This window comes from Symphalangus syndactylus, chromosome 11 (assembly GCF_028878055.3).
Source record: "Symphalangus syndactylus isolate Jambi chromosome 11, NHGRI_mSymSyn1-v2.1_pri, whole genome shotgun sequence".
NCBI classification, from domain to species: Eukaryota; Metazoa; Chordata; class Mammalia; order Primates; family Hylobatidae; genus Symphalangus; species Symphalangus syndactylus.
In genome coordinates, this window is record NC_072433.2 from 50157577 (window position 1) to 50177886 (window position 20310).

At 41.6% G+C, this 20310-nt stretch overlaps 1 pseudogene; it reads right to left on the minus strand.

The window, feature by feature from the left end:
- Window positions 1-19188, minus strand: part of LOC129492628 (heparan sulfate glucosamine 3-O-sulfotransferase 4-like) — a 50974-nt pseudogene extending 31786 nt beyond the window's left edge.
- Window positions 19189-20310: the final 1122 nt, after the last annotated feature.

The following is a 20310-nucleotide window of genomic DNA, read 5'->3' on the forward strand; positions in this document are numbered from 1 at the left end:
TCCAGCTTTTACTGCCTCAACAACCTGCCTCCCTTTGCCACAGCCACCCTGGAAGGTAGAGGGAATTAGCTGTAAATATTTTACAGTTGGTAATTTGCTCTAGTAAATCACAGTTCATTTTGCCGGAGAGTGCACTGAATGAGCATTTCTTTTTCTTCTATGAGTTATTTGTGATGTCATCTTTCTGGTTTCATCCCACACTTAATTTAGGCCTCAACATATTTGTTCCTGTATAATCTAGGGTACTCTGTGTCTCTAGGATGGGCTGAGGTGGTGGGGCAGGGTGGCGTGGGATGGGGCAGGGAGGCAGAATTCCTCTTAGTGCTTCCAGGCCAGGACCCATTTAGGCACCAATGCTCAACATCTAACATACATTTATTCATTCATTTACTAAGGAATTTCTGATTAATCACTATATGCCAGACACTCTGCTAAGTCCTATAAGATAAAGATTTATATTACACAGTCCCTGTCATCAAGGAGTTCCTAGCCTATTTGGGATATCCATGATAAAATCCGAAACTTACTCATACCAACAATTGTTAGACATTCATATTTATTAAGATCTTACTATTCCAAAAGCTTTACAAGAATAAACTCAATAAATCCTTAAAATGATCCTCTGGGGTGAAAATTATTTTAATTTCTATTTTACAAATAAAGAAACTGAGGTACAGGCAAGTTCAGTGACTTGTTCAAGATCACCTAGCTGGCAGGATTCCAATAAGTCCACTCTTGCTTTTAACCACTATTCACTTCTCCCTTTTGATTTGCAAGCAACCAAAAAGGAAAAGAGGATTGGTTATGGTTAAACATCAATTACGCATGATTTATGATGTAGTTTTGTGTTAAGTGATTTCCATGGGCAACAAATCCTTTAATTCCTAATTCTGAAAAGTGAGCTCCCTGATTCCCATCTTAGCAAGAAGAGTTAGGCTCAGAGAGTAACCCAACCAAAACTACCCAAATAATATGCCACTAGTGCAAATGACATGAATAGACACTTCTCAAAAGAAGATGTACAGATGGCCAAGAAATATATGAGAAAAGGCTCAACATCACTAACCATTAGGGAAATGCAAATTAAAACCACAGTGTGATACCATCTTACCCCAGTCAGAATGGCCATGATTAAAGTCAAGACACAATAGATATTGGCATGGATGTGGTGAAAAGGAAATGCTTATACACTGCTGATGTGAATGTAAATTAGCACAACCTCTATGGAAAACAGTGCAGAGATTTCTCAAAGAGTTAAAAGCAGATCTACCATTCACTCCAGCAATCCCACTACTCTCTACCTACCCAAAGGAAGAGAAGTCATTATTTCAAAAAGATACCTGCACACGTATGTTTATCACAGCACAAATTCACAATTGCAAAGATAGGGCACCAACCTAAGAGCCTATCAACCGATGAGTGAATAAAGAAAATGTGGTACCTATACACCATGTAATACTACTCAGCCATAAGGAGAATGAAATCATGTCTTTTGCAGCAGCTTCGATGGAGCTGGAGGCAATTATTCTACGTGAAGTAACTGAAGAATGGAAAACCAAATATCATATGTTCTCATTTGCAAGTGGGAGCTATGCTATGGGTATGCAAAGACAAAGAGAGTGGTATAATGGACATTGGAGACTCAGAAAGAGGGCGAGTGGGTGGGGGTGAGGGATTAAAAAACTATATTTTGGCTACAATATAGACTACTCCAGTGACAGGTGCACTAAAATATTAGACTTTGCCACTATACGTTTCATCCATGTAACCAAAAACCACTTGTACCTCAAAAGCTATTGAAATACATATATGCGTGTACGTGTGTGTGTGCATGTGTGTGTGTGTGTGTGTATATGCCAATCTCAGCCTAATTGCATTTTATATATATATATACACACATATGTATATACACACACACATATATATATAAACATATATAAAACTACATATATATGTGTATGTGTGTAGTTTTGTGTTAGACGATTTCTATAGGCAACAAATCCTTCAATTCCATATATAGATATGGTTCCCTTATGCTGAGATTTGATCCAGGATTATCCAACTCCAACACCAAGCCCTTTTCATGCTAGAGGGTAATGAGAGTTGATGGAAATAAAGAACCATTCAAGGCACTTTCAGATCAGAACAGAGAATAACTAACCCCTCACAGAGTTGGAGAAGAGGAGGCAGCTAGCCCAAGTTGTGAAGACAGGGAAGAACATTCTAGATAGTCAAGGGCTAGAATGGCCAAAGAGGCCACAGGACAGCAGGTGAACAGCACATGCTGATGTGAAATATCAGTTGTTGCTGTTTTGGCTTTGCCTAAGCCCTTGCCCACAGGGCATGACAATTCATGCTGCACTCAGCAGAAGGAAATTAACAAGGTGACTCCATGAAGGATATGGGCAGAGGGCTTGGGAATAGCTCCCATGAGATCTTTTCTGCCCTCTTTATCTGTGCTAGGGAACAGCACAGGAAGACATGGTATCTGGTTTCACTCTCCTCTTGCTTACTTTTTTGCTGTGAGTTTTGGAGCAGGTCACTGAGCCTTTATTCACCACCATTGTCAAGTATTCTCAAAAATGCCCAAAGGTAGGTGGCTGGACATGTTATTCCTTATTGCTAGTCTCACCAGAGGGTTGGTTTGAGCTGCACGGCTATAAATCAGGACCCTTTGAGTTATTCAAACCTCATACTCTACAGTGTTCTTGAACATGCTCCTCTTGGCTTTTCCTTCAACTTATGCACATGTGTTTTGGTTCACCACTGAGAACATGTATACAAAACATCTCATTTATTAGGATCAAATAAAGTAGCCAGATAGGTTTCTTTGAAGGCATGAAGTAAATGTTCTTATAGAGAAGTTACCTTGGGCCGTACAGAGTAGGGTGAGTGGACAAGTACTTCCTAACCAAATAGCCAGGATAACGCTCTTGTGAGGTCAATGGGGAATTTACCCCACACACATTTTCAACAAACATCAAGAAATGCCTCTGGCCAACTATTGTAAAAGGGAAATTTTCTTGAATGTTATATGAAAGACTGATAAGGAATCTGTTATGAATAGGCTTGGAAGAGATAGGAAATTGGGAAGCTCTGTGGACACAGGCTGCAGGACTGGGTCTACGGTCTTAGGGAACCACCATAGGAACGAGTCAGGTTTCACTGTATCTTTTGTTCTTCATTTTATCTTTCTTCCATTCCTTATTTATCTGTTCTTCCTCTTCCTACTCTTCTTCATCTTCTCTTTCTATACCACCCTGCTAAAGATTCAAAGTCCTAGTAGAAAACATCAATTTTCCTAGTTTAGAATCTAAGTGAGTGACAGTCCCAGACTATATACAGTGAAACAGAGGCAATTCGCTATGTGCACACTGCAGTGATTTTAATCAGAAGACCAGGTTAGGGGTAACATCTGAACTGGGATGCAGAAGTAAGAAAGCAAGCCCCATGGGGGAACCCTGGGGAAATAGCAGGTGCGGCATCCTAGGGCGAAAGTGTGTCTGGCTTTTCCAAGGACCAGGGGAAGGTTAGCGTGACGGGAAAGAAGATTGGGAGAGTGGGCAGAGATGAGGGCAGGAGAGTAGTGGGGACCAGTGTAGAGTCCTGCAGGTCATTTTAAGAACTTGAGATTTTACCTTCAGTGAAATGGGAGCCACTGCCTGGATTTCACGGTAGGGATGAGGGGCATGGCCAGACTTACACATTGGAAAGATCACTTGTTTTCAACTTTTATTTTGGAGTCACGGGGGTATATGTGCAAGTATGTCACAAAAGTTTATTGCATGATGCTAAAGCTTGGAGTATGAATAAATCAGTCACCCAGGAAATGAGCATAGTATTCAATTTTAGTTTTTTTCAATCCTTACTCCCCTCCCTCCCCACTCTTGTATTCACCAGTGCCTATCATTCCTGTTTTTATGACTACGTTCACTCAATGCTTAGCTCCCACTTATAAGTGAGAACACGCAGTACTTGGTTTTCTGTTTCTGCTTTAGTTTGCTCAGGATAATGGTTTCCAGTTGCATTCATATTGCTGCAAATGACATGATTTTGTTCTTCTCTATGGCTGCATAGTATTCCATGGTGTTTATGTACCACATTTTCTTCATCCAATCCGCCACTGATGGGCACCTGGGTGGGAGACATCATTTTGATTGCTGTGGGGAGAAGAGGCTTTGCGGGGATAAGGCTTGAAGAAGGATAAGGAGGTGGGTGAAATTAGAAGGTGGGTGAAATAATGAAAGTAACAGGTGATGATGGCTTGGATGAAGATAAATGTGTTGGAGATGTGATGAGATGTGGCAGCATCAACAGAATTTGCTAGTAGATTGGGTTTGAGGTGTGGGAGAAAGAGAAGAACCAAGGACTGCTCCAAGTTTCCTGCCTTAAGCAAAAGGAAGACTAGAGCTGCCATTTTTAGAGAAGAGGAAGACTCACAGAGGAATAGAGTCTTAGTTGAGACATGAATAATTTGCTTTGGGCATTTTAATTTTGAGGTGCTTTTTGAGACATCCAAGTTGGAATGTTGAGGAAAGAGTTGGATTCACAAATCTAGAGTTAATAGATCTGGATTGAGAGATATACACTGAATATAAAGGTCTTTAAAGCCATGAAACTAGCTGATCTTAAGAAGGAAATAGGTAAAAATAGAGAAAACCACTGAGGACTGAGTCCTGGGCCTCTCAGTGAGCACCTTAACTGATAGAGCTTCCAAAAGAGGCATCTGTTTAACTTTTTTTTTTTTTTTTTGAGACGGAGTCTTGCTCTGTCGCCCAGGCTCTGGCGCAATCTCGCTCTGGTGCAATCTCGGCTCACTGCAAGCTCCGCCTCCCGGGTTCACGCCGTTCTCCTGCCTCACTCAGCCTCTCCGAGCAGCTGGGACTACAGGCACCCGCCACCACGCCCGGCTAATTTTTTTGTATTTTTAGTAGAGACGGGGTTTCACCGTGGTCTTGATCTCCTGACCTCGTGATCCGCCCGCCTCAGCCTCCCAAAGTGCTGGGATTACAAGCGTGAGCCACCGCGCCCGGCCCTGTTTTGACTTTTAACAAGTGGAACCAGCACATAATTTTTTTTTTGATCACTTACTAGAGGAAGAAGAGTGGGTCTCTTTGCAGTAGTAACTCCAACTCCCTGGCCTATTATCCTTTGTCAACCAACCCAAACACATCCCTGTATCAAAGCTACCACAAGCAGTCAACAACAAGCCTAGAACTGCAGTAGAAACTAGAATAAATTTGTGGAGTGGGGGCTGGATTCCCAAGCTTCCATTAGCACAGTCTGGTCTTCGACAGACTTAGCTAGGTTGACTGGTTAGTAATACCAGAGGAAATACACCTTCAAACAAGGTAACACTCAGGTCTACACAAGACTAACTGAACCAGTTTATCTAAACCCACTTCTCTTAACGAGCAACTCACCTAGTGGTTACATCATTGAAACTCATTCTTCCTTTAGGGAGTTCTAAATATAGTCAAATGCATTCTCAGTGTTTTAAAAAAACATTTTTATGGCATCATAGGAAAATAGGCAATACGTTTAAGAGCATTTCAATTTAACTTTGTATTTTGTGTGTGTGTGTATTTATTAAATTTTCACAATTTATGAAAGATGGGCTTTCTCTATATTGGTGTGGGTGTTGTCTTATATTTTATCTACTTCTGAAGATTCTGAGTGGTTTTTAGTGACACTGATAAAAACCTATTTAAATTTGGTTTCCAGGGGCCAAAACGAATGAGAACCACAAATGAATGTGAAACACTCAAGGGTATTGAATTTTAAATGATATGGTCATTAACTAAATTTATCACTGGGCAAAATAGTGTTAGATTAATTAAGCTGGGGAGATTTTGATTAAATGTACACAAAACATCTCATTTATTAGGATCAAATAAAGTAGCCAGATAGGTTCCTTTGAAGGAATAAAGCAAATGTTCTGATAGAAAAGTTACGTTGGGCTGTAGGGAGTAGGGTGGGTGGACAAGTACTTCCTAGCCAAATAGCCAGGGTAACGCTCTTGTGAGGCCAATGGGGAGTTTACCACACACATTTAGTATCTATTAACGGCTTTCTTGGCTACTTTGTGAGCTCCTGATCCAGACAGACTGTTTCCTTCCCTGGAGAAGAATTGTAATTCCCTGAGAAGAAACTTGAGTTGGAGTCACATGGCCCTGTGTTTGCATCAGACCCTACAACTTCTTAGCTATAATAGTGATGTGTTCCCTTGCAATTTACTTTGTGTTTTGGGCCTCAATTTCCTCATTAATAATGGTGATAACAACACCTTCTTTACCTTATTGTTGTTAGGGTTAAATAAGGTAACTGTGTAAAACATCTGACTCTGGTTGGAAAGTTAGGCTAGCTGCTCTTCAAGCCCACTTTCTCCTTCTCCTGGACACATAGACTGTATTTCTCAGACTCCCTTGCAATCAGATACGGTCATGTGATTGAGTTCTAGCCAATGGAATATGAGCTAAAGTGATATGTTCATTCCCAGGCTAGCCCCCATAGAAGTTTCTTACTCATAATCATCCATATTCTTTCCACTTCTGCGTGGTGGTTGTTTACACCCAAAGCAGTCTTGCTGGCTTTATGTCTAAAATATCAGAGCGGTCATCAGCTTGGGCTCTTGAATCACTGTGAGGAGCAAATCTTTCCTCCCCTTGTCCAAAAACCTGCAACGCCTTTGAAAAACTGGAAGTAAAAAGTAAACTCCTATTGCATTAGCCTACTGCAACTGAAACGGACAGAATCCAACACCCAGTTAAGTGCTAAATAAATGCTTCTTTTCTTATCCTCAAGAAAGAACATGAGCAAATAAGCTAAAACCCAGAGAGAGTAAATCATGTAACATTATACAAAAGAGGTGGCAGGCAGACATGATGCATGGCAATTGTGGGATGGAGGGGGAATGTATTTGTTTTGTACATACGATCCTGAACAGGATAATGAGCCTCATGTTGCCCAAGGGACAGCTGTTTCAAGGAATAACATTTTACATTGTGTGACTTGTTACCACGTGAGGGAGTAGATAGGAAGAAAATGGCACCACACAAAGAGAGAAAGAAAGAAATAGAAACAGTGGTGCCACTGACAAGAAACCCAGAGACATTGCCTTACAGCAATGGGGAAGATTGAAAGGACCACCTTTTGAGTGCTTGGAGGACTAATGACCAGTGTCCCAGTAGGGAAGAAATATCAGAAGTAGGGATCATGGGTGAAAATGGTGCCAAATACCTTGGAGGCTGTCTTGATAAGAAAAAAAAAAAATATATTGCTGTAATTGAATCATGGGAACTTACAGAGACTGGATATTCAGATGACTTTAGGCTTTCAGGTGCCACGTGCCACTTTTAGGATTAATGTTGTGTTTTTTTTTTTTAAATTGACCCTCAAATGAACCACTTTCTGTATCCGTAAATCAAAAATGCTTGTAGGTGGGAGATGTTCTTGTTTAATACAATGTGTTTTTTTTTCTGTTATATCTATGAAGGAACACAGCCCCCTGAAGTTTCTGCCCTTTTGAACCAAAACAAACAAACAAACAATGTAGTGCATTTGGAAAACAGCCCATGCTATTATAGTAAGACCTTATTGTTTGGGCCACCTAAGAACCTTTTGTCTAAGGAGAATATAACCCCAAAACAGTTGCAAAAGTGATAGAGAAGATATTGGAAAAGGGAAGATGGGGGGAGGGAGATTACAAAAGGAATATAAACTTGGTTATTTGGTTATAAAAATTAAAGGAAATTTAAAAGGAAAAATGTGTAGAACCAAAAAGTGAAAAGCATATGTTCATCCATCCATCTATTCATTCATCCATTCATTCATTAACCACTGATTAAGGAACTTTTATACCCAGATACTATGCATATAAGTGCAAAATGTATCAGGAAAATTTATCAGGAATCCTATGGAAAAGAAGAAGAGGGAAATTCTGATTGTTAATACACATAACAAACTTAATGTTTCATTTCACCCATTTGTTTAAGTTCATTTATTCCCCAAGTCTTTACTGAGCACATTCCACGTCCTGGACACTGGAGTGATGGACAAGTTCTCTGCCTTCATGGAGCTACACTCCAGTGGTGGCAGGAATGTGGTGGTATAGACCAGGGACACATGGAAACACGTTACAGAAAGAGGACTGGGAAGCTCTAGCCTTTAGCAGGGGAGTAGACATGGAGATGACAGAGATGATGATGGTCAGGAACTTCCCTGCTGCATTCTGCAGAAAGAACAAGCTAACCCCAAGAAAAGCCAGAGGCAATAGCATTCTAGGTATAAGGAGCAGCTCCTCTGGATGAAATGGATTGGAGATGGAGGGCAAAGGAGTAGGGTTGAGAGCAGAAGCCAGAAGCCTGCTGAAGGGAGAAATGATGGTAGCTTGGACGAGGAGGTCTGCAGAAAAATGAGGAGCAAGAAGGTTGGAGACACCAATTAGAGTAAATGGGGTCTACTGACAGACTGAATATTAGCAGTAAGGAGATTCCCAGGTTCTGGGCTTTAGTAACCGGGCAGATGGTAATGTCCTTTTCTGAGCTGGGGAAGACTGCTGGGCCTCATCTCCTAGCTCCTTCATCTCCTGCCTTTGAGCCCTGGCTGAGTTAGAGAGCTGCCATTGCTCCATCTGCAAACTGGAGATAATAATAGCTTCCTTGACTACCTCACAGGACTATTAAGAGGATCACAGAAGATAATATAATCATGATGAAAACAGTAATGGAGTTATGCAAGGAGCAAAAACTCTTTATGATGCCAGGTGGTAGTTCAGTAAATTTCTTTTAGATTCATATTAATGACTCGGGTTTCGTTGGGGGAGATTTGTGAGGCATGAAAAATAATGCAATGGTGCTAATTTTCATAAATCAGAGGGGAAAAGTTTCCTCATTATCAGAGAGTTGCCCCATGGATTCAGAGCAGGTGTCCAGGTGTAAATGAGTGACTCAAACACACCACAATGAGCTCTGCAGTCCTCAAAAACTAGGGCAACTAAGTCAGTCATCGTTAGAAGCTTCAGGGAACTGAGAGGACACCTGGTCATAAGCACAAATTTTGAGGGTCTGAGAGGGCCCCAAATAGCATCTGCAGCTGAGGATGTGCAAACTTGACCCAAATTTGCTGCTGCTCTGTGATCCTGAAGGAAGCACCCAACATTTCATATTCACAACTTTTCCTTCTTTTTCTTCCTAATAGCAAGCTTTCCTTTAGTTTGTGTAATCTCCATTTTTAGTTTAGATCCAGGAGGTATTTGTTACAGGAGAATATTGTGTGATGCAGAGCTTTGAGTTTCTATTGATCTCACCCAGATAGTGAGCATTGTACCCGATAGGTTGTTTTTCAGCCTTCGCCCTGCTCCTTTCCTCCCTCCTTTCCTCCCTAGTGTCAGTTCTTCCCGTCTGTATGTCCGTCATATTCACACCTTTTCATACCTAACACTGGAATTAATAATGCCTTCCAGGCTCCACTGTTGTGAGAATTAGATAAGTAAGAGATGAGAAGACCCTTCCTCAATATAGCCACACAGCCCCCTGAAGTTTCTGCCCTTTCTCCCTCTCAGGAAGCCCCTTCTCCTCTTTACTGAAACAGGATAACCTCTAAAATCCTTAATCTAAAATCCTTGATTTTCTCTAGCCTTTCTCCCTGATACTTATCACCACTGATATGTGCAGGTGTGGGCATTCATGTGTGCGTGTGTGTGTGTGCGTGTGTGTGTGTGCATGTGTATGTGTGTTTACTTATATATTGTCTGCCACCCTTACTAGAATGTAAGCTCCATAAGGACAGAGGTTTTTATCTGCCCTGCTCACTGCTCCATTCCCAGTACCTGGGACATATTTGGCCCTCAGTACATATTTGTTAAATGGACAAACAAATGAATGTGAACAAATTTCTCATGGAGTCTGATGATGACAGGTATTCAGTGCCTGATGGAGTTCCTTTCATTTTAAAATTTCTGTATTGACTGTGGGAGCAATGTTTAGTCCATCCAAGATTGGTTCTTAATCTAAAGGTTTAAGTACAAGAGTGAAATCTGACTCTAGGTTCAAATTTCAGCTCTGGCCAGGTATGGTGGCTCATGCCTGTAAACCCAGCACTTTTTGAGGTGGAGGCATAAAGATTGCTTAAGGATAGGAATTTGAGACCAGTCTGGGCCATACAGCGAGGCTCCAACTCCACAAATTTTTTGAAAATTAGTCCAATATGGTGACATCCACCTGTAGTCTCAGCTACTCAGGAAGCTGAAGCAGGAGGATCACTTGAGCCCAAGAGGTTGAGGCTGCAGTGAGCTGTGACTGCACCATTGCACTGCAACCTGGGCAGCAGAGCAAGACCCTGTCTCTAAAAAAAAAATAGCTCTGACATATACCAGATGTTTGACTTGGGGCAAATTATTTAACTACTGTAAGCCTCTGTTTTCTAATCCATGAAATAAGCATAATGATAGTGCCTACCTAATAGGGTGGATGTGAGTCTGGGGTTCTGTATTCATTGGCAGGGTTTCCCAGAGGCTGATTTTGGCATATTCCTCCCACCACACTTGTCGTTTAGTGCCCTGCACCTTTTGTTCTTCGACCTCTATATCACCCATTTGCCTCAACCATGTTTGCAGATTGCCTAGGACAGGATTAGCTCATGTGGCTCATTCTCAATAGTCAGGTATACCAACACCTTCCCTTCTTTCCTCTACCCATCAATCATACCATCCATCTACCCCCCTGAACAGCATATCCATCCATCCATCATCCACACGTCCAAGCTTCCTTATGTCTGTCTTTTTTTTTTTTAATTATACTTAAAGTTCTAGGGTACACGTGCACAACGTGCAGGTTTAATACATAGGTAAACGTGCCATGTTGGTTTGTTGCACCCATCAACTCATCATTTAAGTTACGTATTTCTCCTAATGCCATCCCTACCCCAGCCTGCCACCCCCCAACAGGCCCTGGTGTGTGATGTTCCCCGCCCTGTGTCCAAGTGATCTCATTGTTCAGTTCCCACCTGTGAGTGAGAACATGCAGTGTTTGGTTTTCTGTCCTTGTGTTAGTTTGCTGAGAATGATGGTTTCCAGCTTCATCCATGTCCCTGCAAAGGACATGAACTCACCCTTTTTTATGGCTGCATAGTATTTCATGGTATATGTGCCACATTTTCTTTATCCAGTCTATCATTGATGGACATTTGGCTTGGTTCCAAGTCTTTGCTATTGTGAATAGTGGCAAAATAAACATATGGGTGCATGTGTCATTACAGTAGCATGATTTATAATCCTTTGGGTATATACGCAGTAATGGGATTGCTGGGTCAAATGGTATTTCTAGTTCTAGATCCTTGAGGGATCACCACACTGTCTTCCACAATGGTTGAACTAATTTACACTCCCACCAACAGTGTAAAAGCATTCCTATTTCTCCACATCCTCTCTGACATCTGTTGTTTCCTGACTTTTTAATGATCACCATTCTAACTGGCATGAGATGGTATCTCAATGTGGTTTTGATTTGCATTTATCTGATGAGCAGTGATGATGAGCATTTTTTCCTGTGTCTGTTGGCTGCATAGATGTCTTCTTTTGAGAAGTGTCTGTTCATAACCTTCGCCTGCTTTTTGATGGGGTTGTTTGGTTTTTTCTTGTAAATTTGTTTGAGTTCTTTGTAGATTCTGGATATTAGGCTTTTGTCAGATGGGTAGGTTACAAAAATTTTCTCCCATTCTGTAGGTTGCCTGTTCACTCTGACAGTAGTTTATTTTGCCATGCAGAAGCTCTTTAATTTAATTAGATCCCATTTGTCTATTTTGGCTTTTGTAACCATTGATTTTGGTGTTTTAGTCATGAAGTCTTTGCCAATGTCTATGTCTTGAATGGTATTGCCTAGGTTTTCTTCTAGGGTTTTTATGGTTTTAGGTGTTAAATTTAAGTCTTTAATACAACTTGAATTAATTTTTGTATAAGGTGTAAGGAAGGGACCCAGTTTCAGCTTTCAACATATGGCTAGCCAGTTTTCCCAGCACCATTTATTAAATAAGGAATCCTTCCCCTACTTCTTGTTTTTTTCAGGCTTGTCAAAGATCAGATGGTTGTAGATGTGTGGTGTTATTTATGAGGCTTCTGTTCTGTTCCATTGATCTATATATCTGTTTTGGTACAAGTACCATGCTGTTTTGGTTACTGTAGCCTTGTAGTATAGTTTGAAGTCAGGTAGTGTGATGCCTCCAGCTTTGTTCTTTTTGCTTAGGATTGCCTTCACAATGCAGGCTCTTTTTTGGTTCCATATGAACTTTAAAGTAATTTTTTCCAATTCTGTGAAGAAAGTCATTGGTAGCTTGATGGGGATGGCATTGAATCTATAAATTACCTTGGGCAGTATGGCCATTTTCACAGTATTGATTCTTCCTATCCATGAGCATGGAATGTTCTTCCATTTACTTGTGTCCTTTTTTATTTTGTTGAGCAGTGGTTTGTAGTTCTCCTTGGAGAGGTCCTTCACATCCCTTGTAAGTTAGATTCCTAGGTATTTTATTCTCTTTGTAGCAATTGTGAATGGGAGTTCACTCATGATTTGGCTCTCTGTTTGTCTATAATTGGTGTATAGAAATGCTTGTGATTTTTGCACGTTGATTTTGTATCCTGAGACTTTGCTGAAGTTGCTTATCAGCTTAAAGAGATTTGGGTCTGAGATGGTGGGGTTTTCTAAATATACAATCATGTCATCTGCAAACAGGGACAATCTGACTTCCTCTTTTCCTTTATTTCTTTCTCTTTCCTGATTGCCCTGGCCAGAATGGAGTGGTGAGAGACGGCATTCTTGTCTTGTTCCAGTTTTCAAAGGGAATGCTTCTACTTTTTGCCCATTCTGTATGATAGTGGCTGTGGGTTAGTCATAAATAGTTCTTATTATTTTGAGATACATTCCATCAATACCAAGTTTATTGAGAGTTATTAGCATGAAGGTGCTGCTGAATTGTGTCAAAGGCCTTTTCTGCATCTATTGAGATAATCATGTGGTTTTTGTCATTGGTTCTGTTTATGTGATGGATGATGTTTATTGATTTGCATATGTTGAACCAGCCTTGCATCCCAGGGATAAACCCAACCTGATTGTGGTGGGTAAGCTTTTTGATGTGCTGCTGGATTTGGTTTGCCAGTATTTTATTGAGAATTTTTGCATCGATGTTTATCAGGGATATTGGTCTAAAATTCTCTTTTTTTGTTGTGTCTCTTCCAGGCTTTGGTATCAGGATGATGCTGGCCTCATAAAATGAGTTAGGAAGGATTCCCTCTTTTTCTATTATTGGAATAGTTTCAGAAGGAATGGTACCAGCTCCTCTTTGTAGCTCTGGTAGAATTTGGCTGTGAATCTGTCTGGTCCTGGACTTTTTTTGGTTGGTAAGCTATTAATTATTGCCTCAATTTCAGAGATTCAACTTCTTCCTGGTTTAGTCTTGGGATGGTGTATGTGTACAGGAATTTATCCATGTCTTCTAGATTTTCTAATTTATTTGCATAGAGGTGTTTATAGTATTCTCTGATGGCAGTTTATATTTCTGTGGGATTGGTGGTGATATCCCCTTTATCATTTTTTATTGAATCTATTTGATTCTTCTCTCTTTTCTTCTTCATTATTCTTGCTAGTGGTCTATCAATTTTGTTGATCTTTTCAAAAACCAGCTCCTGGATTCACTGATTCTTTGAAGGGTTTTTTGTGTGTCTATGTCTTTCAGTTCTGCTCTGATCTTAGTTATTTCTTGCCTTCTGCTAGCTTTTGAATTTGTTTGCTCTTGCTTCTCTAGTTCTTTTAATTGTGATGTTTGGGTGTCAATTTTAGATCTTTCCTGCTTTCTCTGGTAGGCATTTAGTGCTATAAATTTCCCTCTACACACTGCTTTAAATGTGTCCCAGAGATTCTGGTACTTTGTGTCTTTGTTCTCACTGGTTTCAAAGAACATCTTTATTTCTGCCTTCATTTCGTTATTTACCCAGTAGTCATTCAGGAGCAAGTTGTTCAGTTTCCATGTGGTTGTGCGATTTTGAGTGAGTTTCTTAATTCTGAGTTCTAATTTGATTGCACTGTGGTCTGAGAGACAGTTTGTTGTGATTTCTGTTCTTTTACATTTGCTGAGGAGTGCTTTACTTCCAATTATGTGCTCAATTTTAGAATAAGTATGATCTGGTGCTAAGAAGAATGTATATTCTGTTGATTTGGGGTGGAGAGTTCTGTAGATGTCTATTAGGTCCACTTGGTCCAGAGCTAAGTTCAAGTCCTGGATATCCCTGTTAACCTTCTGTCTTGTTGATCTGTCTAATATTGACAGTGGGGTGTTAAAGTCTCCCATTATTACTGTTTGGGAGCCTAAGTCTCTTTGTAGGTCTCTAAGGACTTGTTTTATGAATCTGGGCACTCCTGTATTGGGAGCATAATATATTTAGGATAGTTAGCTCTTCTTGTTGAATTGATCCCTTTACCCTTATGTAATGGCCTTCTTTGTCTCTTTTGATCTTTTTTGGTTTAAAGTCTGTTTTACCAGAGACTAGGATTGCAACCCCTGCTTTTTTTTTTGCTTTCCATTTGCTTGGTAGATCTTCCTCCATCCCTTTATTTTGAGCCTATGTGCATCTTTGCAGGTGAGATGGGTCTCTTGAATACAGCACACTGATGGGTCTTGACTCTTTATCCAATTTGCTAGTTTGTGTCTTTTAATTGGGGCATTTATCCAATTTACATTTAAGGTTAATATTGTTATGTGTGAATTTGATCCTGTCATTATGATGTTAGCTAGTTATTTTGCCCATTAATTTAGGCAGTTTCTTCAGAGCATTGATGGTCTTTACAACTTAGCATGTTTTTGCAGTGGCTGGTACTGGTTGTTTCTTTCCATGTTTAGTGCTTCCTTCAAGAGCTCTTGTAAAGCAGGCCTGGTGGTGACAAAATCTCTCAGGATTTGCTTGTCTGTAAAGGATTTTATTTCTCCTTCACTTATGAAGCTTAGTTTGGCTGGATATGAATTCTAGGTTGAAAATTCTTTTCTTTATGAATGTTGAATATTGGCCCCCACTCTCTTCTGGCTTGTAGGGTTTCTGCCAAGAGGTCTGCTGTTAGTCTGATGGGCTTCCCTTTGTGGGTAACTCGACCTTTCTCTCTTGCTGCCCTTAACATGTTTTCCTTCCTTTCAACCTTGGTGAATCTGACAATTATGTGTCTTGGGGTTGCTCTTCTCAAGGAGTATCTTTGTGGTGTTCTCCGCATTTCCTGAATTTGAATGTTGACCTGCCTTGCTAGGTTGGGGAAGTTCTCTGGATAATATCCTGAAAGGTGTTTTCCAATTGGTTTCCATTCTCCCCATCACTTTCAGGTACACCAATCAAACGTAGATTTGGTCTTTTCACATAGTCCCAAATTTCTTGGAGGCTTTGTTCATTTCTTTTTACTCTTTTCTCTCTAACCTTGTCCTCTCACTTTATTTCATTAATTTGATCTTCAATCACTGATACCCTTTTTTCCACTTCATCAAGCTGGCTATTGAAGCTTGTGCACACGTCACGAGGTTCTTGTTCCATGGTTTTCAGCTCCGTCAGGTCATTTAAGATCTTCTCTACACTGTTTATTCTAGTTAGCCATTCATCTAACCTTTTTCAAGGTTTTTAGCTTCCTTGAAATGGGTTTGAACAAGCTCTTTTAGCTCAGACAAGTTTATTATTACCGACCTTCTGAAGCCTACTTCAATTCATCAAAGTCATTCTCCATCCAGCTTTGTTCCATTGCTGTCAAGGAGCTGTGATTCTTTGGAGGAGAAGAGGTGCTCTGAGTTTTAGTGCTTTCAGCTTTTCTGCTCTGGTTTCTCCCCATCTTTGTGGTTTTACCTACCTTTGGTCTTTGATGATGGTGACCTACAGATGGGGTTTTGGTGCGGATGTCCTTTTTGTTGATGTTGATGCTATTCCTTTCTGTTTGTTAGTTTTCCTCCCAACAGTCAGGTTCCTCAGCTGAAGGTCTGTTGGGGTTTGCTGGAGGTCCACTACAGATGCTGTTTGCCTGGGTATCACCAGCAGAGGCTGCAGAACAGCAAATGTTGCAGGACAGAAAATATTGCTGCCTGATCCTTCCTCTGGAAGCTTCATCCCAGAGGGGCACCCGCCTGTATGAGGTGTCTGTCGGCCCCTACTGGGAGATGTCTCCCAGTTAGGCTACACAGGGGTCAGGGACCCACTTGAGGAGGCAGTCTGTCTGTTCTCAGCACTCGAATGCCATGTTGGGAGAATCACTGCTGTCTTCAGAGCTGTCAGACAGGGACATTTAAGTCTGCAGAAGTTGTCTGCTGCCTTTTGTTCAGCTAAGCCCTGCCCACAGAGGTGGAGTCTAGAGGCAGCAGGCCTTGCTGAGCTGTGGTGGGCTCCTCCCTGTTCAAGCTTCCTGGCCACTTTGTTTACATACTCAAGCCTCAGCAATGATGGACACCCCTCTCCCAGTCAGCCTGCCGCCTAGCAGTTTGATCTCAAGACTGCTGCGCTAGCAGTGAGCAAGGCTCTGTGGGCAAGGGACCCACTGAGTCAGGCATGGGAGAGAATCTCCTTGTCTGCCAGTTGCTAAGACCTTGGGAAAAGTACAGTATTTGAGTGGGAGTGTCCCTTTTTTCCAGGTACAGTGTGTCACGGCTTCCCCTGGCTAGGAAAGGGAAATTCCCCGATCCCGTGCACTTCCCGGGTAAGGCAATGCCCCGCCCACCCTCCTTCATCTCACCCTCTGTGGGCTGCACCTAGTGTCCAACCATCCCAATGAGATGAACCAGGTACCTCAGTTGGAAATGCAGAAATCACCCATCTTCTGTATCAGTCACACTGGGAGCTACAGACCAGAGCTGTTCCTATTCAGCCATCTTGGAACAAATCTCCTTATGTCTGTCTTGATCATTCATCCACTTGCTCATTCATTCAATAAACATACACTAAGCACCGACAGTGTACCACGTCTCATGTCATATCTTAAAGATCCAGAGGTACATAAAACAATGTTCCCACCTTGTAGGATCTGGAGCCAGAGCCAGAGCCTCTCTCCTGCCAGGTCTGATGAATCATCAGATATGCACCTTTGGGCAGTGGGGACTGGACATGGAGCAGTGGGAACCATGTTGCTTGCCTGGGGCAGGTATCTTAGTGACATCCTCATGTTTCTCTTTGATCAAGTTCATATAATCCTCCTCTGTAAGCCAAACAGAGCTAGGATTGTCCTGTGGAGAAGGCTATTGTGGCCACTTCTCTGCCATGATTTTTTCTGCCCAGAGAAGTGTAGACATGGACCGGGTTAAGGGTGAGCCAAAGACAGAACCTTGAACAGCACCTCAGGAGGAGGGTTCTAGAGGTCCCAAGATGTTATGTCTTGTGAGCACCCCATGCTGTCCCCTTTGAGAGGATCCAGGTTGCCTCCCACCATGGGGCCAGAAGAATGTAAATTGTCACCAAAAGCTCAGCTCGGCATTTCCAAATTTCACCCCAAATTTCCCACCACCTGCCTTGCTGTCACTCCATATTGTGATCCTCCTGCAGAAGTCAAGCCCCAGGAGGGAAGGGGTTTTCATATCATTGTTCACAGCTGTGCCCTCACACTAATAGCAGACCTCAGTACAGAGCAGGTGCTCAATAAATATTTCTTGAAAAAGTGAATTCTTGAAATGTTGGATTCTGCATCCCATGTATATTTGGAGTCTGTGTTTTGAATTCCCTATGAGTAAAATTCTTGGCACATCGTGGGAACTTAACAAATGCCAACTTCTTCTCTTCATCCCTAAGTATGCATGACATTGCAGGATGAATGGTGACTTGAATGTTCCGTTGCTAACTTCACTTTGGCATCTCTCCAGGATATGATATCTGTATATATGGCTCAGTTGCACTTTACTTCAGTATACCCTTTGCCCAGAGGTCCCCAGCTGGAGAGGTAGAAGGAAAGCTAGACCCCATGGTATATCTAGTGTATCATGAAATCAATGCCCAAGGACATGAAAATTGGGCCACAGGAGCAAATAACACCTTGGAATGGCAAGAAGCAGATGGCCAAGCGCTTCTCTGCTACATTAAAAAATCAGTGTGTATGTGAATCTGACTGGGCAAGATTTATACCCAATAGGCATTCATTGAGTATCTGTTATGTGCCACATCTTATGCTAGATGTTTTCACTACATCTATTGATTAATCTATCCAACAACACACCTGATCACATGCATTAACGTTATAGAGCCTTAATATTATCATACATCACGGTAAACATTGCAGGCAAGGAAAAACATCTCATAATTCCCCATCCATTCCTCTTCTTTCTTAGGGATCGGTTCATTATCTTGAAGGAAGAATGGTTTAAATGTGCAGATATCTGCATATTGACATTACTGTTGGCTTCTTTCTTTGGTCTACCTTTGTGGTTCTCAAACTTGAGTGTGCCTAAGAAAAACTTTACAGGGTTATATAAATACAACTGCACAGATTTTATTTTATGGGCTATTTAAGGAATTCTCCAGGGTAATATTGACTCTATACACTGGGTTAGCCGCATGTGCTCACTTTATAACCTAGCCTCGTTAACTGAGACTCCATCCTGTGTCCAACGACTCAGGCATGCACCTCATTTTCCCACTGTGGGCTTCTTGCAAGTCTCTCCATGTGCTTTCAGGGCCCGGTGAGGGGTGCGGCCAGGGTGGTGGAGAATTATCCAGCTCTCTCTGGCATCGTGCCATCTCTTCCTATAACTCAGTTTTACCGATTTTCTTTGTTGTGGCTTGGAGGCTCAGCAACTCCAAATTAAAATCTCTTATGACTATTTATGATTGCATGCCCTTTGGATGGTGGGACAGATCTTCTACATGGGCCCCCAGGGTCTCCAAGGAGAGGACTGCTGTGTGGCAGTAGAGGATTTGCAGGTCACCTTTTTGAATCTAGTTGCTTTTATGGGCTCTGCTCTTTGGGTCTCATCAGTTCTTAAGGAAGAGCCCACTCCCCTGGGAAATTTTGTGCACCCTTTTCATGCCCCTCTGCAGGAATAAAAAGAATGGATGATCCTCTAGGAAGGGCCCTGGATGCTTTCTATAGAGTCATCCTCAATGTCTGTCAGCCACGTACCTTTGGTAATCTGGGCCAACGTGGACAACAGCTCAATGATTAGTGACTTCTGGCGAACAGACAAAAGGATCATAAACATCCCAATGCTGAGAGATTTCACGTGATCTGCCAACTCTTAATCTCAAGGAGAACACTGGCACTGCAGGCAGATGGAGTGGGTTTCATTCTAGTCCTGCTGGTTTCAGTTGTGTGATCTTGGGAAAGTTTCTCAACTAATCTGAATCCACTTTCATTTTTTTGTAAAATGATCTACAATATAGTTGTGAAAATTAGGGGACAGAAATGGAGGAAGTGACATTTATTAAGTACCTGTAATGTGTCTGATACTTTACGTAGATTATTTCATGTAAGCCCTATTAACAAAATTATAAAGTAAAAATTAATATAAATAATTAAGAGTGAAAATACATTGTTTACTATGAGCCTGGTGTCAGGTCAACTGTTTTCTATGCATTTTCTCATGCAGTTCACAAGGCCATACCAGGTGGGTCATACTTTTTGTCTACAGAAGATTGAAGCACAGAGAGGTTAAGTGATTTACCCAAAGTTGCAGAGACCAAAGGTTGGCAATCCAGGACTCAAACTCACAATTCACTGGCCATAAGTCCATGTGTGCTATATTATCTCTTAGCCTCCTTGTTCCAATTTTTGAATGTAAAATGAAAGCCAACAGAAGCAAAACAACGGGCTTTATGTGGCAAAGCTTCCCAATGGTAGATCCAAGGTCTAAACAAAACTCTGGCTTTTCCTGAAGCACTCTGCCTGTGGGATTAAATAAGATCAAGTGTGTGAATGCTAACGGAGCAACTCCTGGCATGAAGAAAGCTCTCAGCACACGTGAAGCTCCCTTCTTCTTTCCTTCAAGTGTCCTTGTCTTTCTATCTGCTCTTCAGACCTGCTCTGCAGTGACACTTTTCCTGTTGTCTGATTTTACACCCCACCCTAATCTCTATGGTTCCTGTGTCCAACCCTCCTTCTCCACCAGTTCTGACAATGGACTGCAAAAATCAAGCTGGATACATGCTATGTCAGTATGGTCGGGGTCGTAACCTGCTTTGCTCTCAGCTGCCACAGACTGAGAACTGCCCTTCCACCTCCCAGCATGAAGAAGTGAACCTTCACAGTCTGGAGATGCAGATGGTCCCGTTTTGCATTCTAGGGGTCCTAGATTGCCTCCTTATATGCACCTTCTCTGTGAGGT